Source organism: Scylla paramamosain, unplaced genomic scaffold (assembly GCF_035594125.1).
Source record: "Scylla paramamosain isolate STU-SP2022 unplaced genomic scaffold, ASM3559412v1 Contig87, whole genome shotgun sequence".
In the NCBI taxonomy this organism is placed as follows: domain Eukaryota; kingdom Metazoa; phylum Arthropoda; class Malacostraca; order Decapoda; family Portunidae; genus Scylla; species Scylla paramamosain.
The window spans coordinates 217,548-240,000 of NW_026973752.1; the positions used below are offsets into that span (position 1 = coordinate 217,548).

Sequence of the window (22,453 nt, forward strand, 5' to 3'; positions counted from 1 at the left end):
GTCTCTCTCTCTCTCTCTCTCTCTCTCTCTCTCTCTCTCTCTCTCTCTCTCTCTCTCTCTCTCTCTCTCTCTCTCTCTCTCTCTCTCTCTCTCTCTCTATATATATATATATATATATATATATATATTCATATATGACATTCTTGGCGTGTTTGTCAGTTTTGAGTGTGTTTTGGGGTGTTTTGGAGTGTTTTTGTCATTCTGGATGAATTTTGGGGTGTTTTGGAGTGTTTTAAGTATTTTTGGGCTATTTTAAAGGAGTTTGGGTGTGTTTTGGGTGCTGTGGGTGGGTAAAGCTGTGTTTCTGGGTGTTTTAGATGGGTGTGGATGCGTTTTGATATGTTTTGGGGTACTTTTGATGTGTTTTGGGGTGTAGAGAGATGGATGTGATGTGTGCAGGGTGCCTTAGTCCCTGGATGGCTGTAGCAGTGTGTGGTGCTCTGTCTGGGCCTCGTGGTGTGGGATTGCCAGCCTGCCGGTGTAAGTGCATGGAAAGGGACAGATAATTTAAGACAGTTTATCATATTTAATTATTTTGTTTATTCATTCATTTACTATTATCATTATTTTTATTTTACGCTCATCTTTTGTGTTCGGGAGTTCGTGGTTAGTGCTGCTATTGACAAAAAAAAAAAAGGGAGAGATCGTTTTACTTCTTAGTGTGGAAATTGTCGCGGTGTGTCAGGTGCTGATTGGTGTTGAGAGTCGCAGGTCCCGCCCTCTGACATCAAACAGACAATAAAGAACTAATATGTCGCTGTTGCATTTATTTCCTTTAACGTAAATATATAATGATATAGTTTTATCTGTGTCTCCTGATGTTATGGCACTTTTGGCTAATTTTTAACTAATTCTGTCCATGTCATTATCTGAATACCTAATAACAATCAGTATCCTGCATGTACTGTCAAATCTATCGAAACATCAGCACGTCTACTGAGTTATGGATTTCAAGAGATTCCGAATTATTGCTGTTTCCTTCTGAATTTTAATAGGTTCAGAAAATCTACCAAAATTGGCAGTTGGATATCTATTACGGTTGTAAGAGAGAGAGAGAGAGAGAGAGAGAGATATCAAATTAAATATACATAAATTATAAGGAAAAAAGGAAGATAATAGAGACGGATAAATAAATATATAAATACATAATAAAATGTAATACAGAACAAATTATGAAGGAAAAGAAAAAGAAAAAAAAAAAAAAAAAAAAAAAAATATATATATATATATATATATATATATATATATATATATATATATATATATATATATATATATATATATATATATATATATATATATATATATATATATATATATATATAAATGAAGTGCGCTGATAATATACACAGCGTGGTGCAGAGCGTACGTTAATCTGTGGTAGACCCAAGCTGTTTACATAATTTAAAGAGTCTACCTGATTTCATCCATGACAATTAAACATTTGATAATAACGAGAGGCTTCAAGTCACACAAGCTTTTCAATGACTTCACACAAGATCATACAATAGATGAAGAATCGTAGTGTAAACACCGCCGGGACCACTTCAAATTTGGCGCTTGAATTGGAGAGAGAGATGTGGACATTTTGACAATTACAATTACAATGGCTTATAACTTAGTTTTACATGTTCATGCTTCATTATATTTCACTTGTTTTATTTTGTATTAGAATAGTGTAATATGAGAGAAGCTGGATTAATTGGAAATATAATTTGTAGGTTTGTGGGTAACGAGTCCACGCTGACATAGGAGAGTGAGCGGACGTCAGACACACAGAGGGGTGGTGTTTGAAGGGCGTGCGTGTGCAGCTGCCTTATTTAACCCGGATTTTCTCTCAAGACGGTGACACGTGCCAGTGGAAGCTTAATGGCTGCCGGAAGGTGGTCGTGAGGGCCAGAAACACTTATAATATTGACAAATGACCCACCTGCTGCTTGGCCAGCTGGCGGACTGGTCACAGACGCCATGGTGCAATAGGAGGTGAGTTTGATAGTGTTGTTCTTTGTAATGGCTCCGTGTCACGCACAATAACGAAATAGGACGGTAATGTTACGTTAATGTCCTGCTTTCCACAATTTTCGTCAAACTTTTTATTTATTTATTTATTTTTGATTGTGGAAGGATCATATTTAACATTTTCTCCTCGTTAGGAATACATTTGTACACTTGACTCAATATTCCACGGTCCTGCTAACGTTTCTAACCACTAGGACAAAACACCCTTGATTTAACCACGAGAGAAAATTAAAAGCTGCCAAAATTCATTTTATCAGCTGGTGAAGGCTTCCATATATATCCACTTTCCACATATATCCGCCATTAATTGCTACATCTCTCACTTATCATCAGCCAATCCTGTCACTAACTGGAGCCACATAACCGTACTTTCATTTCCGCTAGTCAGATATAATCGCTATTGCCTAGTTTTGATGTGATGAAGCTTAACTGAGGCAGACTGACAGCTCTTCTCTACCGGGACCGCCGCTTGTAATTTAAACTAATGTAGTGTTTTCAGGTTCAACAAGCAACAGTACTTAGTTGACTTGTGCATAGATAGTACTGATACGTCCCTCCTGTGCAGTGTGAGGCACAGTTACCAGCCAGTAGAGATGAAGCCAGCAGCTCTTGACGAATAGAATATTTAGTATTGGGAGAAGGACGTTAGGAGAAATGAAGATAAAAGAAGTGCAAGAATCAGTATGATGAAAAATATTTTAAGAAACACCCCAAAGAACATGAACTGCAAGAGGGGAATGTTTCTAAGTCTTCGAATACAATATAATGAAAAAAAAAAAAAAAAATAGAGGATTAATTAATAAGTAAGGAGAAATGACGAAGGTAACGAAAGAAAAACAGTGCGAAAATTAACATAATTAAAATAAACTATGAAAACTATCACAAAGAACAAGAAATATTAGTAAAAACTCAAAAAATTAAGTTAACCGTCCCTGGGTGAAGACTGGCCGCCGCCCCGCCATGTGCGAACAACATTCGGTCAGGGTTGAAGCGATTAGGGAGTTTTCAGCTGTAAATGTGTGTAAGTAGTCACCATCACCTACTGGAGTGACGGGTGGAGTGGAGCAGCAGTAGTGGTGGAAATTTGTGCCACCTGGTTTTGGTTGTCTTAGCATCGGTAGAAAGTGTGTGTGATTTTATTTGTTGGTTTATTTCATTGTTGGAGTCATAGGCGCGGCATGACATGGCTCTTTATGTAAGCGACAACACCAGACAATGTTACCTGTACGTCCATTTGTGAAAGTTTTATAGCCAAAGTACTAGACCCGAGGGAAGTGGAGGTATATTTTCAGTTGCGGTCTTGCTGGCTGGTGAAGCAAAATGTTCAGTCACACTTGAACTGCAGAACACCACAACTTTTGTTTGAAGAAGCTGAAAACAAGCCACTCTATATTTTCTCACCTTACTGATTACTTTATTACCTGCTCACCTTGATTGTTCACCTGACCCAACCTAACCTGACCCAACCTAACCTGACCCAACCTCACCTGACCCAACCTAACCTGACCCAACTTCGCCTCACCTCACTGCACCTCAGTCTTCATGTTTACCTCCCTTCTCTTATCCACTCCCTCTTCCCAGGTAATATGGACATCAACTTAGCCTTTTCTCCCAAGGTTAATGCTTATGTGTCAGATAGACTTATGTGGACATAAATTTAGCCTCTTCTCCCAAGGTTAATACTTACGTGTCAGATAGACTTAAGCTTGTAGAATATCTTGCATTACATATCAATTTATTAATGCAAAAAAAAAAAGTAAAAGTTTAATGAAGTGATGCATCCCCGCATGACACCCTCCCCATCTGAGTGCTTGAGAGTCACTGCTGGCCGGCTGCAGGAGCTGTGCAGGGCAGGGTTGTTAATTGTTATGGGAATCACAATACATAGTTATTTGTAGTTCTTGCTTAATTATAAGAAAATAATAATAGTAATAATAAATAAATAAATGGTTAAGTTAGGTGGTAAGTGGTTGATCTATACTTGAGAAAATACATTTTATATATATATATATATATATATATATATATATATATATATATATATATATATATATATATATATATATATATATATATATTCTTTGGTATACTTATTTATTCATTTTGTATTTGTATCTTTTTTTTGTGTGTGTTATGAGAGAGAGAGAGAGAGAGAGAGAGAGAGAGAGAGAGAGAGAGAGAGAGAGAGAGAGAGAGAGAGAGATGCTATTCTTAATAATGTATTTAATTTTTATCCTATTTCATTTTGTTATATTTACTTCACTGTTCCTCACTAGTCTTCTCCACAAGGCTCTGTCCCCAACCTCCTCTCCACTCAATTCTCTCTCCCTCAGGCCCTCTCCAATGCGATCTTTCCACCTTTTCTTTGGTCTGCCACGTCGTCGTCTTTTTTATTTTTATTATATTTTTATTATATTTACTAAGAAACTAAACTATGCTTTCTACAAAAACAACAACAATAACAACCAAATAATTCCAGACTACCCCATCCCCTGCCTCCCACCCTGCTCCACCCAGACACCATGGCCCGGCAGCGACGCCATTCCACTTGCTACATGACGCTGGCTGACGCACTCCTGACGTGGCAGCGACAGGAGGCGGAGGGCAGGAGCAAGAGTCAGATGGTGAAGGAAGGCGTGACGGAAGAGGTGGTGGCTGTGGAGGGTGTTCGTACTGGGTACCTCGGCAAGGTCTAGGTTAGAGCAAATGGATGATGAGAGACTAGTGAGAAAGGTGTTTGTATGGAATATTAGGAGTAGCAGTTGGGGGAAGAAGTGTGTTAGGTTAGTAGTAAAGAGTGGCTTGGAAACTAGTTGGGCTTTTGAGTGGTTGAGTGAAGCCTTGTTGAGAGTGACTGAAGTATGAGTGTCAGAAATGGAGAGGGTTTAGAATGTTATGTAAGTAAGTGGAGAAGTGAGATAGACACAGCAATGAAGCACATGGGATTGAGTGAGCCAGGTGTGGAAATTGTGGGATGGAGCGAGCCAGGTGTGGAAATTGTGTTGAAAAAGTGTAGAAATTGTGGGATTGAGTGAGCCAGGTATGGAAATTGTGTAGAAAAGTGTGAAAATTGTGGAAAAAGTGTGGGAATTGTGTTGAAAAAGTGTGAACATTGTGGGATTGAGTGAGCCAGGTGTGGAGGAGTGAGACAGAGCAATGAAGCACGTGGGGTTGAGTGAGCCAGGTGTGGAGGAGTGAGACAGACAGAGCAATGAAGCACGTGGGGTTGAGTGAGCCAGGTGTGGAGGAGTGAGACAGACAGAGCAATGAAGCACGTGGGGTTGAGTGAGCCAGGTGTGGAGGAGTGAGATAGAGCAATGAAGCACGTGGGGTTGAGTGAGCCAGGTGTGGAGGAGTGAGACAGACAGAGGCATGAAGCACGTGGGGTTGAGTGAGCCAGGTGTGGAGGAGTGAGATAAAGCAATGAAGCACGTGGGGTTGAGTGAGCCAGGTGCGTCACTTGGGGACGACTGTGAGTCAACCCAGGCCAACAGCTGATGACGCTCAATGATAGAATTAGAAGCTGCATGAATTGTTTATGTAGATTTTAGAAGCTGTCTGAATTGTTTATGTAAATCTGAAGCACTTACTTTGAATTGAAGGCTTGGACCATGTAATATCTTTGTAATTCTTCTGTACCATTGTCATAAGTTCCTTAGATAACTCACTACAGTTTTGTCTCTATCTAATAATATGTACATTTACTCAAACTGCATTTTCTTTCAGTGTGCAGGTTGGCAGTAAACCTCCCTGAAGGTTCCAGAGCTGCTCAGCAAGTGTCCAGTCCAGGCTGTCACAAGACTGTGTGACAGTGGACCTTCCACTCATACTGAAAACAGCTGTGCACTGCCACTCACAGGAAATGGTGAGTACTCTAGGTGTGCTATCTGCTGTTTATATGTGTAAGATGAGTACTGGCTAAGGGTAAGAAAAATTCCTGCAGGTGTGTGTGTGTGTGTGTGTGTGTGTGTGTGTGTGTGTGTGTGTGTGTGTGTGTGTGTGTGTGTGTGTGTGTGTGTGTGTGTGTGTGTGTGTGTGTGTGTTTAGGAGCCCACTAAATATTGCTTGTTGTCAGAAATGGAAAATGCTCTGATGGGCTTCGAAAAGGTTGCTTATATCAGTGAAATGAGTAGGTGTGTCCTTGGAGACAGAGGCAGCATGTGGCCAGGCCTGGAGGACAATCTTGACTGAGGCCCTTGAGAGACTGCAAGCTGACAGTGCCAAGGAAGATCCTTGTGGGAACACCTCAGCAAATCTTGGAGCTTATTCTGAAGGATTCTGTAGTGAGGAAACTCAAAGCTTGGAGGAACAGAACAGTGTTGCTGTGTGTGGAGGCAATACATTGACTGTGTAGTATATCGCAAGGAAGACAATCTTTGCTCCCACAGTGTCAAGAGTGAAACACCTGCTCCACCACTGCCTCAGGAAGACCCACTGTTCACCCACACAGTAAAAGCTGAAATAGTGGAGGCAGTATCACGTAACAATTGATCAAAGCAGAACAAGTCAAGGTGTTACTAGTATTTACTGTGTTGTATAAGTACTTCTGAAAGAGAAAGAGAGAGAGAAAGAGAGAGAATGATAATAGTGATGTGTGTAGTTTCAGTGATTCACTTACAGACAGTAGTTAGTGAGCAGGTGTTGAATATAATGCAGTGTTGAGGGAGAATAAATTGATTAGCAGCAGTGTGCATAAATGTACTGTTTTTTTTATTTGTGTAGAAGGGACATTGACAACTTATTTATCTCTCCTTCCACTGAATGGCAGGCACAATGACACCAACAATTACCTGCTGTTTACACTTCACTGTTTTGACTTGCATTTCTCTAACAATCTGGGACTGAATTATTCACTACTGTTGGTTTGACAAAGGATTTTTAACGTGTCCCTTGAAGATTAAAAGCCCCACCTGTTTCCATTGTCTGTTATTTCCAGATTGAGTTGCCTTGAAGCTGAGATGAGTTGGTCAGCTAGTGAGTGGCTTCAATCAAGTGACTGTGAGGTGTTGGCTTCAATCAAGTGACTGTGAGGTGTTGCCTTCAATCAAGTGACTGTGAGGTGTTGGCTTTGATCAAGTGACTGTGAGGTGTTGGCTTCGATCAAGTGACTGTGAGGTGTTGGCTTCGATCAAGTGACTGTGAGGTGTTGGGCGTGGTATTGTGTTATTGCAAGTGTAACCATTAATAAGTAAGTTCTTTCCTTATAACTCTTCATATATGGATTGCCATACATGGACGGATAAGGCCCTTGTACAGAGTCAGCAGCTGGGGGTGAGAAAAACTGGTGGAGACGTCTCAGAACGCCTAACTTCACAGAAGCTGTTTTAGCTAGAGATGAAATGTGAAGTTTCCAGTTTAGATTATAAGTAAAGGACAGACCAAGGATGTTCAGTGTAGAAGAGGGGGACAGTTGAGTGTCATTGAAGAAGAGGGGATAGTTTGGAAGACTGTGTTGAGTTGATAGATGGAGGAATTGAGTTTTTGATGCACTGAACAATACCAAGTTTGCTCTGCCCCAATCAGAAATTTTAGAGAGATGAGAAGTGAGGCATTCTGTGGCTTCCCCTGTGTGAACTGTTTACTTCCTGAAGGGTTGGATGTCTATGAAAAGACATGGAAAAGTGCAGGGTGATGTCATCAGCGTAGGAGTGGATAGGACAAGAAGTTTGGGTTAGAAGATCATTAATGAATAATAAGAAGAGAGTGGGTGACAGGACAGAACCCTGAGGAACACCACTGTTAATAGATTTAGCAGAAGAACAGTGACCGTCTACCACAGCAGCAATAGAACGGTCAGAAAGGAAACTTGAGATGAAGTTACAGAGAGAAGGATAGAAACCATAGGAGGGTAGTTTGGAAATCAAAGCTTTGTGCCAGACTCTATCAAAAGCTTTTGATATGTCCAAGGCAACAGCAAAAGTTTCACCAAAATCTCTAAAAGAGGATGACCAAGACTCAGTAAGGAAAGCCAGAAGATCACCAGTAGAGCGGCCTTGACGGAATCCATACTGGCGATCAGATAGAAGGTTGTGATGTGGTAGATGTTTAAGAATCTTCCTGTTGATGATAGATTAAAAAACTTTAGATAGGCAGGAAATTAAAGCAATAGGACTGTTGTTTGAGGGATTAAAACTACTACTACTACTACTACTACTACTACTACTACTACTACTACTACTACTACTACTACTACTACTACTACTACTCACATCTTGCCTGACTCCCCGACCAACATTTACTGTGTAGAAATGACACAGTCTGCTCCTTTAGTTCTTTTCCTTTCTTGAATGTGCATATCAGTGTACCCTGTCATGCCTCCCATGCTGTGTAATGCTGCAGTGTTGATTGTGTGTGTGTTTCCCTCAGGTGGTACTGTGGATAGCAAGCGGAAGAGACCTTGGGAGACTTCCGTAAATGAGGAGCAACAAGCACACCTCACTGGAGTCTTTCAGGAACCAACAGTCGGGTGAATACTGTGTTATTTGTACTGTTGAGGTCCCCTATCTCATACTTGTGTGCTCTCAAGATGCTATGCTCAGCTTTTGAATCCTTGACACTGACAATAACAATCAAGCTTAGTGGGAGATGTCTTTCACACACTGCCCTGCTTGTTTCCCCCATGTTACAGCTTAATTTGCTTGTTTCCCCCTTGCTACAGCTTAATCTAGTTGTTTCCCCCTTGCTACAACTTAACTTGCTTGTTTTCCCCCTTGCTACAACTTTATCTGCTTGTTTCCCCCCTTGCTACAACTTAATCTGCTTGCTTCCCCCTTGCTACAATTTAATTCTTCTCATAAGTGTTGTGATTGTGGTTGTTCAAGAAGGGATCAGTAACTGTCAGACTGGAAGGAAGCTGGTAAGATTGGAAGCAACCGTCACACAGTTGGCAAAGGGTGGTCAGGGATTGGAACAGCTGTCTCTCTGTTACCCTGCAACTCGCAAGCTTCTTCTGACTAAAAGAGGATGCAGCTAATCAGTTTTCACAATACATACATCCCATCAGCTTAATATTCTTGTATCTGCTTTCCTTTTTCACCAAGAGCCTTTCTTCCTCTTCGGAGTGACAGCTGTACCTTGTGTCAGTGCATCCCTGGCCATCTGTGTCATGGCTGTCGTTGATCTTGCTGTCTCCCGTCCAGTCTCACAACTACAAAGCCCTCTCAAACAAGGCCTATCACAGCACTCTTCTCTGTTAAGCTTGCCAGCACCAGTCATAATGTAAGGATTAAATGTGAGCTGTGAAATGAGTGTGTAGCAGTAAGGGGGACACAGGCAAGGAATTACAGGAGAGACCTTCCCCTCTACTGTGTCTGGCAGTCTCTGTGATTAAAGGGTTGAACTTGGCATGTTCAGGGCACGAGAGTTGCCATGGGTGATAATTTGCTATTTTTTTGAGCACTGAAGCCTTTGTTCTGTGGGTGTGCTGTCATGTACTTTAATATTCTTTGTGGCCATTGTAAAGCCACATTGAAAGTATATGTAAAGCTTGATGCCAACCCCAAGCTGTCCCATTTTATAAATTCACATAGAAATATTTAAAAAAACTGGTAAATTTTGAAATCTGCAGCACTTTTGGTCCCAGGAATTTTGGATAAGGGAGTTTCAACTGTATATAGCATTGTTGGGTGTGTGTGTGTGTGTGTGTGGATAAGAGGAATGAGATAACGTTTTCTGAAGGAGTCAGAGGAGGGGAGGCATGCACTTAACCATGATTACAAGAGCAGTAACATTGAAAATAGTGGTACAAGACTGCAAGAGAAGCAACAGATGGCTGGATAAGCAGATGTTATCTCCTGTTAAGTGTGAGTCCTGACAGGTGTGAGTGAGTCTTGTCAGTGAGGTGTGTTGTGAAGTATTAATGGAGAGAGAGAAGGAATGATTTTCAACGATCACTGTGAAATAAGAGGAGAGTTCTGTTATTGCGATGTGCATGTGAAAGTATTGGGTTAAATATGAGACTAATTTTGGGGAATTCATGGATATAGGAGAGAAATAGATGTGAAATTGTTGTGGGGTGTTAAAGGACTGTCTGAGGCACCTGTTAGGCCAGGGGAGGGTGTGAAAAGTTTGTGGGAATAAGAGTTTGCATGAGTGAGGAATTAGTGTGTGTGTGATGCAGAAATAATCTCATTCTTCATAACTAGTTTGCCCAAGTTGCATTATTTATGTATTTTTTGCAGAGGTTTGTCTTCTGTCTGTGCAATCAAGGCTGGTGGTGATGGTGGTGGTGCCTCATTGCAGGGCCTGATGTGAAGGTGTCTGCAGCCAGTGTTTGGTGTCCTTTGCCTGGTGGTGCCTCATTGCAGGGCTGATGTGAAGGTGTCTGCAGCCAGTGTTTGGTGTCCTCTGTGCCTGCCTGGTGGTGCCTCATTGCAGGGCCTGACGTGAATGTGTCTGCAGCCAATGTTTGGTGTCCTCTGTGCCTGGTGGTGCAGCCTGATGTGTTGCCTGCTTCAGTGTAAATCTTGCAAGCTAGATCTGCCAGCTGTCTCCAGTGTAGTAGTCTAGGGTGCTTTGCTTTGTGTCTTTTGGCAATAAATAAATTTGAACTATTCTCATGTGAATTACATAGTTTGATAAAATTACAAAATGTGGTTGTGTAAACTAAATTTATATTGGTGGTAAACAATTCAGGCACCCGCAAGTAAATAAATAAATAAATAGGACCCAAAACAATACTGATACAATTGATGCCCTCAGGTAAAAAAAAAAAGCCAGGATTGGCCTATTTTTGGTTAAGTTTAAGGTGAAACTTGTACACACAAGCCCTGTCCGAGCGACACCAGAGTCGCTTGGACAGGGCTTGTGTGCAAGTTTCACCTTAAACAGCCAAAATAGGCCAATCCTGGCTTTTTTTTTTTAATATGCCAATCCTGGCTTTTTTTAATCAGAGCTATGAATTACACCAGAAAAGCTTATTTGCAATTTTACAAAGACTTGTGGAATTATATTAGTATAGTGGAATTATATTAGTATAATTCCACGAGTATGAACAAGATGATATATATTTATTAATTCACAGTCAATGATATATATTTATTTAAATCACAGTCAAAGTTTCTGAGGAGGCATGAATTGTTACACCAGAAAGCTTGTTTATTTGCAACTTATACTAATAATTCCTTAAGTATGTACAATATATTGTTTAATCACTATTGTTTAATCACATAAAAGTTTAATAAATACACAATAGGATGATAAACATGTCATTTGTTTTCCTTGTGTCAGAGAGCTCTTGTGTCAACTTGAGTGAGACTAGTGTTGAGGACTCCAGCCTTTGCAAGTCTTGAAGGATGCTTGTCACTCCCACCACAGCTTGAAGGGAGTCTTCCTGCTGCTAAACTGCTTGACTATTTTTCCTGCTTAAAGAATTTTGCCTTACAATCTTCTTACAACTTGAAAACTCTTGTACCCTTTTCTCGCTGCATTCTTCCTGCTGTTAACTGCTTGACAATTATTCCTGCTTAAAATTCTTACCTTACATTTTCCTGCTTAAAATTCTTGCCTTACAATCTTCTTACAACTTGAAAACTCTTGTACCCTTTTCTCGCTGCATTCTTCCTGCTGTTAACTGCTTGACAATTATTCCTGCTTAAAATTCTTGCCTTACAATCTTCTTACAACTTGACTCTTCCTTCATTGCAATGAAAAACTCCTTGACTCCTCTTGTCAGGCTTACACAGGTAGCAAGACTCGGCCCCTCTTGCTGATTAAACACCTCGTCAGGCTTACAGTTCGTGACACTCAGCCTCTCTTCCTGATGAAACTCAACTCCCTGATCACAATGAAGTATGTCAGGCCTGATGTGGTAGAAATTCCTGCGGGCAACTTCATGGGATGGAGTGAAGCAGCACTGCCGAAACGATAATTACTCCCAGTGAGGTCTAAAGCACTGTTCAGGGGGTGCTGTGAACTTATCATTAAACCCAGCTGTGACCTCACTGAACGTTTCCCTTTGTGTCTCACAACACAAGGGGGTAGTCACAGCCTGCCCTCTAAAGACAACTCTCTTCCTCCACACAAAACTACAAGCACCTAATAACACACACACCCTTCACTCAAAAAATTTTAAAATCATGGCGACTCCTACACCAGCCTCGGAGTCCCCATCTGGGGAGGGGACCATAAATGTCCCCAGGTCGGACTGCCTTTCCGTCGACGACCCTAAGTGTCTTGACACCCCCCTCAACTTTTTCTTCATTAACTTCAGCAACATTCGCGGTCTAAGATCTAATTTTCAATCTGTAGAACACCACCTCTCCTCTTCTAAACCTCATCTTCTTTTCCTCACTGAAACTCAGGTGTCTGAGGCAACTGACAGTAGCCCCTTTTCTGTTCCCTCCTACTTTCTCTATCCTCATTTTCGATCCAAAGCTGGATGCTGCGTTTATGTGCGCAATGACTTAACCTGCTCTCGTGCCCACGCTCTTGAATCTTCCGAGTTTTCCACCATCTGGCTACGACTACAGAGTCATTCTCATACTAAATTTATCTGTGCTGTATACCTCTCTCCTAACTCCTCTGACTATAAGAAATTCTTTGACTACTTAACTTCCAAAGTGGAGCACATTCTGACCCTCTTCCCTTTTGTAGAGATCTCCATTCTTGGAGACTTCAATGTTCACCACCAGCTTTGGCTTTCCTCTCCCTTCACTGACCATCCTGGTGAACTAGCCTACAACTTTGCTATCCTCCAAGACCTAGAGCAATTGGTGCAACACCCTACTCGTATTCCTTGGAGATACGCCCAACATTCTTGACCTTTTCCTGACCTCTAATCCTTCTGCTTATGCTGTCACCCTTTCTTCTCCGTTGGGCTCCTCCGATCACAATCTCATATCTTTATCTTGTCCTATCACTCCAATCCCTCCTCAGGATCCCCCTAAGCGAAGGTGCCTCTGGCGTTTTGCCTCTGCTAGTTGGGGGGACCTGAGGCGGTATTTTGCTGATTTTCCTTGGAATGACTACTGCTTCCGTGTCAGAGACCCGTCTTTGTGTGCTGAGCATATAACAGAGGTGATAGTGTCTGGCATGGAGGCGTACATTCCTCACTCTTTTTCTCGTCCTAAACCTTCTAAACCTTGGTTTAACACAGCTTGTTCTCGTGCTATACATGATAGAGAGGTGGCCCACAAAAGGTACTTAAGCCTTCCTTCACCAGAATCTCATGCACTTTATATTTCTGCCCGGAACCATGCCAAGTCTGTTCTCCAACTAGCCAAAAACTCCTTCATTAACAGAAAATGTCAAAACCTTTCAAGATCTAACTCCCCTCGTGATTTCTGGCATCTAGCCAAAAATATCTCCAATAACTTTGCTTCTTCTTCTTTCCCTCCTCTACTTCAACCAGATGGCACCACTGCTATCACATCTATTTCTAAAGCTGAACTCTTTGCTCAAACCTTTGCTAAAAACTTTACCTTGGACGATTCTGGGCTTGTTCCTCCCTCCCCTCCACCCTCTGACTACTTCATGCCTCGTATTAAAATTCTTCGTAATGATGTTTTCCATGCCCTCGCTGGCCTAAACCCTCGGAAGGCTTATGGACCTGATGGGGTCCCTCCTATTGTTCTCCGAAACTGTGCCTCCGTGCTTGCACCTTGCCTAGTCAAACTCTTTCAGCTCTGTCTGTCAACATCTACCTTTCCTTCTTGCTGGAAGTTTGCCTACATTCAACCTGTTCCTAAAAAGGGTGACCGCTCTAATCCCTCAAACTACCGTCCTATTGCTTTAATTTCCTGCTTATCTAAAGTTTTTGAATCTATCCTCAACAGGAAGATTCTTAAACATCTATCACTTCACAACCTTCTATCTGATCGCCAGTATGGGTTCCGTCAAGGCCGCTCTACTGGTGATCTTCTGGCTTTCCTTACTGAGTCTTGGTCATCCTCTTTTAGAGACTTTGGTGAAACTTTTGCTGTTGCCTTGGACATATCAAAAGCCTTTGATAGAGTCTGGCACAAAGCTTTGATTTCCAAACTACCCTCCTACGGTTTCTATCCTTCTCTCTGTAACTTCATCTCAAGTTTCCTTTCTGACCGTTCTATTGCTGCTGTGGTAGACGGTCACTGTTCTTCTCCTAAATCTATTAACAGTGGTGTTCCTCAGGGTTCTGTCCTGTCACCCACTCTCTTCTTATTATTCATTAATGATCTTCTAAACCAAACTTCTTGTCCTATCCACTCCTATGCTGATGATACCACCCTGCACTTTTCCACGTCTTTTCATAGACGTCCAACCCTTCAGGAGGTAAACATATCACGCAGGGAAGCCACAGAACGCCTGACTTCTGATCTTTCTAAAATTTCTGATTGGGGCAGAGCAAACTTGGTATTGTTCAATGCCTCAAAAACTCAATTCCTCCATCTATCAACTCGACACAATCTTCCAGACAACTATCCCCTCTTCTTCAATGACACTCAACTGTCCCCCTCTTCTACACTGAACATCCTCGGTCTGTCCTTTACTTATAATCTGAACTGGAAACTTCACATCTCATCTCTAGCTAAAACAGCTTCTATGAAGTTAGGTGTTCTGAGACGTCTCCGCCAGTTTTTCTCACCCCCCCAGCTGCTAACTCTGTACAAGGGCCTTATCCGTCCATGTATGGAGTATGCTTCACATGTCTGGGGGGGTTCCACTCATACTGCTCTTCTAGATAGGGTGGAATCAAAAGCTTTTCGTCTCATCAACTCCTCTCCTCTAACTGACTGTCTTCAGCCTCTCTCTCACCGCCGCAATGTTGCATCTCTAGCTGTCTTCTACCGCTATTTTCATGCTAACTGCTCTTCTGATCTTGCTAACTGCATGCCTCCCCTCCTTCCGCGGCCTCGCTGCACAAGACTTTCTTCTCTCTCTCACTCCTATTCTGTCCACCTCTCTAACGCAAGAGTTAACCAGTATTCTCAATCATTCATCCCTTTCTCTGGTAAACTCTGGAACTCCTTGCCTGCTTCTGTATTTCCACCTTCCTATGACTTGAATTCCTTCAAGAGGGAGGTTTCAAGACACTTATCCACCAATTTTTGACCACTGCTTTGACCCTTTTAAGGGACTGGCATTTCAGTGGGCATTTTTTTTTTATTAGATTTTTGTTGCCCTTGGCCAGTATCCTTCCTACATAAAAAAAAAAAAAAAAAAAAGAAAAATAGACCATTAGCTCCTAGACACATGAAGCTTGTATGTGCTGAGATTCTTAATGTTTGACAATTGATTCCCTACAAAACAACCTTTGAAAAGAATGAGGCGTGGGAAAGGTGCCGAGATTCTTAGTATGAGATGTTTGGGGATTGGTTGCCTAAAAGACTATGACTACACAAACATGATACGAAAAAACCGAGCAAGTTTGAAAAGTACAATGCACTATGCAAGAAATGTGTCGATATTTTGTGTGAATTGCGTCAAAAATTCAGTCACATTCAAGAAAGGAAATTTGAAAAGCATAGCAGTATGACAGACAGGAAACTGAAAAATGTGCCTTAAATAAATACTTCCCAATTATATTTGAAGGATGATTGAAATTCGCATGGCATCAGAAATTTCAATAGCACGACATTATATACATATTAGAAGTTTAAAAGACGAACCTGATGAATAATTTCACCTTCCCCAACACTGCCTCGATCACATGGTATCCTGGCAACGGGAACAGCGAGGAGGCAGCTGAATTCACACCTGTATATCAATCAACTTTGCCTCGGTGCTGATTGGCCAAGGAGGAGCCTGTGGGAGAGAGAGCCTTTGTCAAGTCACCCCTATAAATGTAAAGCACACGAAATCTATAGTTGTTATCAAATTTAATATTGCAGAAGGGTAGCGACATTGGTCCTGGAGAAGTGAAAATATAATCTCGAGGATAAACTTATGAATAACTTACAATTTGAAAATAATAATAATTTAAAACTTTCTGCTCACACCTTCGAAGTTTATTATTGCTATTCAAAGTCAGTTTATGGTTCCAGAGATACGTTTTTGAAACCCACTTTAGAAAAATATACGAGGAAATAAAACAGTATAAGAAAAAATATATATATCACATGAATAACAAATTAGGAAAATAAGTATTAGAAATACCAACTTCGAGGTGAATTGAGGAAAAAAAAAAAAAAATCTGGTTTAATACAACAAAGCATTAATAGACAAATTTAATGCAAATTTAGAAGGTTAATGTGTGTGTGTGTGTGTGTGTGTGTGTGTGTGTGTGTGTGTGTGTGTGTGTGTGTGTGTGTGTGTGCGTGGAGTTGTGTCTCTGAGTGCATGACTATTCTTTTGGGTGCCTGACTAGATTTTTTGAGTGTCTCCAGATTTTTTGAGTGTGTCGTCACCAGATTTCTGAGTGCATGAGCATTCTAATGGTTGAATGAATTCGTGTTCATGTGCGTGTGAGTGTGTGGGCGCGGGCGTGTGAGTGCGTGGAGGCGGGCGTGAGTGCGTGCGTGGAGGCGGGCGTGAGTGCGTGCGTGGACACGGGCGTGAGTGCGTGCGTGAACGCAGGCGTGAGTGCGTGGAGGCGGGCGTGAGTGCGTGGAGGCGGGCGTGAGTGCGTGGAGGCGGGCGTGAGTGCGTGCGTGGACGCGGGCGTGAGTGCGTGTGTGGACGCGGGCGTGAGTGCGTGGAGGCGGGCGTGAGTGCGTGGAGGCGGGCGTGAGTGTGTGCGTGGACGCGGGCGTGAGTGCGTGCGTGGACGCGGGCGTGAGTGTGTGGAGGCGGGCGTGAGTGCGTGGAGGCGGGCGTGAGTGTGTGCGTGGACGCGGGCGTGAGTGCGTGCGTGGACGCGGGCGTGTGTGGGCGCGGGCGTGTGAGTATGTGGGCGCGGGCGTGAGTGTGTGGGCGCAGGCTTGTGAGTACGTGGACGCGGGCGTTTGATGGCGTGGACGCGGGCCTGTGAGAGCGAGGGCGTGAGTGTGTGGGCGCGGGCGTGTGAGTGTGTGGGCGCGGGCGTGTGAGTGTGTGGGCGCGGGCGTGTGAGTGTGTAGGCGCGGGCGTGTGAGTGTGTGGGCGCGGGCGTGTGAGTGTGTGGGCGCGGGCGTGTGAGTGTGTGGGCGCGGACGTGTGAGTGTGTAGGCGCGGACGTGTGAGTGTGTAGGCGCGGGCGTGTGAGTGTGTGGGCGCGGGCGTGTGAGTATGTGGGCACAGGCTTGTGAATACGTGGACGCGGGCCTGTGAGGGGGAGAGTGTGTGGGCGCGGACGTGTGAGAGTGTGGGCGTGGTAATGGGCGTATTCGTCTGATCCTCCTAAGTGTTGGTGTGTGTACCTCACTACTTGATAAAACAATTCCACAATTTTCGCTGAAATTCGCCGATTAGTTTTGCAGATTTTATTTATTTATTTATTTATTTATTTATTTTTTTTTTTTGTAAGGCGTATTTTAGGCGACACACCCTGAGGTATCTAGTCCTGTCAATTTTTTTTTTCCCTCTACTCATATTTTATAGATGTGTAAATTGTAAGTGCCTTATGACTATTATTATTATTATTATTATTATTATTATTATTATTATTATTATTATCATTGTGGCGGTGAAACAATGGCAGCGTGCGGCGGCGACTTGCAACAACGCAACTCTTGATTATTTTTCTATTCTATCATCTTGTTTGGCGCATCTATTCGTTCACGCTTTGCTTTATTATAACGAATCACGCTTCCAGGTACAATATTAAAATGAAGAGGCCTTGGGTAGCGGAGCACAAGCAAATTCTTTTACGTCTGGCAGGACTGACCGCGGTGGGGTATTTAAAGCCCTTTAATAATGGTAAATAAAGGCGATTTAAAAATATGAAGAATGGCATCAACTTGTGGTGCTCACAGAAAACGTAAGACAAGTTAAGGAAGACTATGATATTTAATAACTCAATTTTAACCTTAATCGAAAAGTGTTATTTTTTAAGGTATCCCCTCCCCTTAAAGGTGTGTGTGTGTGTGTGTGTGTGTGTGTGTGTGTGTGTGTGTGTGTGTGTGTGTGTGTGTGTGTGTGTGTGTGTGTGTGTGTGTGTGTGTGTACAACAAATATAAACATACATAAAAAGATAATGAATGAATGAAAGTAATGAGCAATGGTACTTAACCCCTTCGTCACCGACTCCATGATCCCGACGCGTAGCAACCCTCTTCCCCCGGACCGAGTTTTTCGAGCGCTTCTCATAATTTCGTGTAGGTAGTTAATGTTCATTTCTATGCCCATATTTAATCATCTAAGTATTATTTTTCATGTCTTTTGATAGATTTGGCTCATGGGATGTATACTTTTTCAAATCGGAAGTTGTTATACATGATTTCCTATGAAAACAAGCTGACACAAGATGGTAAGTATTTCAACATAAAGAAATGCATTGAACACTTCTTTCCTATAAATTTCTTGGAACTTATCGTTGGGTTGTCAACGAAAAACTTGGCTGCACGGACATTCGTCCACAAACACAGCGATTCTACCACCTCGTCTGACATGAATAGCTGGAAGCAGTCCAGAGCACTAATGTTACCCCGTGGGATATCAGGATGAGCACCTGAAAAATCTTCTACTATGGCAGGAACAGTGCCAGGACGATGATCAGAAAAAGGATCAGCCATGAGTGTGAAGGTGTGAGAAAAAGGATCAGCCATGAGTGTGAAGGTGTGAGGTGTGGGGCTGGCTGGTGTATCCTCATCGTCACCATCACTATCATATTGGTCATCACTACTCGCCTCACCGTCATTTTCTACCAAATAGTCATCATCTGAATCACTTGCGAGGCCTTCTGATTGTGTTGGAATATCGTCTGATCCTTGCAAGTCATCATCAAGAGTGGTATAACTCTCAGAATCACTGCTGGAGGAAAACAAAGACGCCATGACACAACACGTGTCACTGTCAAATCACACTGAGGGGTGGCGCCGTGGCGGCAATTCACTTCACCGCCCCCGCCACCACCGGCCAACGTCCTTGAAACACAAGGTGCCAATTAGTCAATTTGTCACTGTCGTAAATTAAAACCATACAAACCGAGAAATATGGAGCCCTGGCTATCATTAATAAGCGATGAAGTACGCACGTACTTCATCGGTTCGGCAGCCGAAAATTCACATGAAGTACTAGGTACTTCATCGGTAACGAAGGGGTTAACAAGCCAATTACCACTTACCACAGCAAACAAGTCGAGGGAACACAAAGCAGCGGCCACAGACATACCAATCTATCATGTTCTTCCGCGCTCGTACGTATTCGTGTGCAAATAATCTCGACTTCACTTCCTTAATTCTCACTTCAGTAAGCTTAGTCACACGTCAGATCACCTCGACAAACATGCAACTTCCTACCTAACAAGCTTAATTACGCTGCCTGCAGTCTAATCACTCTTACAGCTTAATCACTCGCCTAATTATTTCCCCCTGGACATATAAATAACTTAATATCTGTTCAGCATATCTAATTCTCACCTGATAAGCTTAAGTACGTCACCTGAGCAGTGTTATAATCACCATCTGGCCTAATCACACCTAGCCAACCTCACTAGGCCAACCTAATCAGCTCACCTAACCTAATCATTAACTACGTGACTATAGTATTTCAAACTCACGATGACCCACCAGGTGTTGTCCGCTTTATTGCCACATATTGAACCAAACATTCACTATAAACTGGTAACTGTCCACTAACCAGGGTATATTAGCATGAAATGTTCTAAATACCTTTTGATTTTTGCATTAGATAGTAAGTGATATGAATAATTGTTATATATATAAAGAAAAGAAGATACTTCATGAAAAAATGTGGCATATCAGGTCAGTTGACGTTGCCACCTGCTCCCGACCCAGAATCTAACGGGAGTGGGTGGGGGAAGGGTCGCCTCGACACAGGTGTGCGACTGAGTCATTCACCTCTTGGTAGCCAGGATGGAAGGTCACATTTGTTATACTTTTGTATTCCATCATATATATCACTTAAACATATCAGGAAAAATAAATATCAGAGTTTCATTCTCTCTTATAAGCACGTGTGGGTGTCTTGATTCTTATAACAAAGTCATACATGCAAATAAAGAGAACGGTTGTCTCCGTTTTCTGAGGGGGTGGGTTAGATTTGGCACCGCCGCTCCTTGAAGCGACCAACACCTGGTGGGTCATCGTGAGTTTGAAATACTAATTTTGAAAGCCTAATCACCACTCCTGGGCAGACCTACCCCAATCACACTTATCTAACATAATCCTCACCTATTCAAGCTAATTATTCACTATCTTACGAGTTACGCATTAATTCCACCCAGTGAGTGTTAATTTAACATAATCATTACAAAGCTTACCATTTCACTCCTTCATCAAGTCCTGCGTCACGCCACGAGACCTCTCTCCGCTGCTGCTACTGGTGAAGTGAACTGAGCGGGCATGACACGCTGAAAGACTTAACGAACCATATTTTGAAACAGTTAGCTGTATCTCTAATACTAATGACTCTAATGAAGGTTGTACTGGTTTTTAAAGATTTTTTTTTTTTTTTTGGTTCTAGTGACAGATTAATATGTTTGCTATTTTATTAACAGGAGAAACGCATTGGAGAACTTGGTAAGGTTGAGACAGCCAGCAATGAAGGCGTTTCACCCTCGATCCTTGCCCCACAACCTTCTGACTCCTTTATTGGCTTCCATGTAATTAGTTTGGTGTCTTTAAATATGCAAAACAATAAAATAAAGTTGAAATTGTTGTATATACCTTTAAAAGATTAATTATAATAACCATTTTGCCTTATTTCAAGTCTCTATGCATCGTTTTCTAAGATTATAGATAATTTAAATAAAATCTTTATACTAATCTGAATCTACAAGTTTCGTTTTCTACCTATCGCACTCCCCAGACACACACACACACACACACACACCAAGTCACATTCGTTACATTAATGACTGTAGTGAGCCAGAGGCGGTTAAAATGCTGACCAAGATGGCGAATTGACAGCTTGCTATGTAAGAATCAACAGTGCACGAGGTTGGACTCAATTTTTACCACAATTAAAGGACGCAGTATGATGTTGCACAAGCCACGGGTGATGCAGTGACAAAGAAAAATATAAACCATTGAGTAGTTAAGGTAACTGTAGGACCAAGAACTTTAGGAACAAGACACAGGAGAACTGAAGGTGGAGGTAACAAACTGCAGGACCAAGAACTTTAGGAACAAGACACTGGAGAACTGAAGGTGGAGGTAACAAACTGCAGGACCAAGAACTTTAGGAACAAGACACTGGAGAACTCAAGGTTGATGTTAACGAACTGTAGGACCAAGAAGACGATCTGTAGGTGGACTAGACGTGGATCAGGGCCAGGACAGGGGCGTGGAATTTAGTAGAAACTGTGAGATCGCGTATAGTGAGAAAGAAAGACTGATTCACGCAAATTATATCGTAGTTTTTCATTACTCCTTCCCTGGTGATAGTCTTCCGGCTCGGTGGGGGAGGGAGGGGCGTAGATGCTCCCAGATCTCTTCAACTCCTTTTCAAAATGAACGAACGCACCTGAGACAAGGAAAGAATGGTTCACTTGCAGGTGTAGTGTAGTTAATTGAGGAAGTTCAGGATTATATCAATGTTTTCGTTCTGGCCGGAGCAGCAGCTGTCACGGAACAAGGTTGCTAAAGACCCTATTGTTGAATTTTTTGGGTATCCAGTCTTTGAAACAACTAGCTGGTTCTACTGAGCCCCGCCTTGCCGTGGTCTCGTGCTAAACATACATATTGTTGTGTTTAATGTTGTGAATATATAAATTTTAAGTCCAGAATTTGTGTTTTGTAATAGGCGATGTTTAGTGAGATTCTTAATGTTGGGAGAGCCTGCTGAAGATCGAGACATCATCATTAATTTGGAAAGATTTCGTTAAATGTGGTGTTGTAGCTACCTCTCTCTCTGCTCTTCCTGCTTCTTCCTGTATTCTGTTACTTCTGAGGCATCGTTTTCATGATTTGTAGCGGCAATGTTGAGGGTGTCACAAGTTGCGCAGGCTGTGAAGATGTTGAATGCTGATGTGAAGATGTCGCTGTCGTCGTGTAAGGTGACTCATCTCGTGGGATGGTTGTCAATCATCCAGGTGATGCACACGTACAGTTTCTTGATGATTAAAGTAGAGTCCAAATAGCGAAATGGGGCGTGTTTGGCCTGCTGTAGTGGAAGGACTGCTAGAAGTATCCTGATGTGGTCCTTACAAGTGCAGCCTCTCTGCCCACGATCTTATTGTGTGATGTGTGCCGACCTCGCTTGTCAGATGATGGCGTCCCTGAAGGAGGCACTTTCTGAATGGCACTCCTGACCCTGCATTCACCGAGGCCGTGGATGGCAAGGAAGCCTTTCTTGCACACCCTGTCCTTGATGTATTGAAGAATTAAGGATCGCCTGCTTATTTGTTCTTTTATTTGCAGTATAACCATCTTGTGCAGGAAGGCATTCTGCATCCCATAGTCCCCCACCTCCCACA

General features: G+C 42.4%; 2 long non-coding RNA genes across 5 annotated transcripts in view; one reads left to right on the forward strand and one right to left on the reverse strand.

Annotated features, from left to right (window-relative positions):
* The first annotated feature begins 1,386 nt into the window (after positions 1 to 1,386).
* LOC135098849 (uncharacterized) lies at positions 1,387 to 10,765 on the forward strand. Of its 3 annotated transcripts, none has more exons than XR_010267434.1 (6): positions 1,387 to 1,983; positions 4,499 to 4,715; positions 5,746 to 5,884; positions 6,956 to 7,207; positions 8,386 to 8,485; positions 10,261 to 10,765. It is a non-coding gene; the product is annotated as an uncharacterized LOC135098849 (long non-coding RNA). The 3 variants fall into 3 exon arrangements; XR_010267436.1 differs by having other exon boundaries at positions 10,326 to 10,765; XR_010267435.1 differs by having other exon boundaries at positions 6,956 to 8,485; positions 10,326 to 10,765.
* Positions 10,766 to 11,108: 343 nt separating this feature from the next.
* Positions 11,109 to 22,453, reverse strand: part of LOC135098847 (uncharacterized) — a 109,178-nt gene continuing 97,833 nt past the window's right edge. The window contains exons 1-3 of one of the 2 annotated variants that reach the window (XR_010267432.1): positions 20,297 to 20,702; positions 15,606 to 15,741; positions 11,109 to 11,872 (exon numbers count right to left, since the gene is read on the reverse strand). This is a non-coding gene — a long non-coding RNA (uncharacterized LOC135098847). Of the gene's footprint in view, positions 11,873 to 15,605; positions 15,742 to 20,296; positions 20,703 to 22,453 lie in introns of those variants that run through there. The other variant, XR_010267433.1, reaches the window with a different exon arrangement.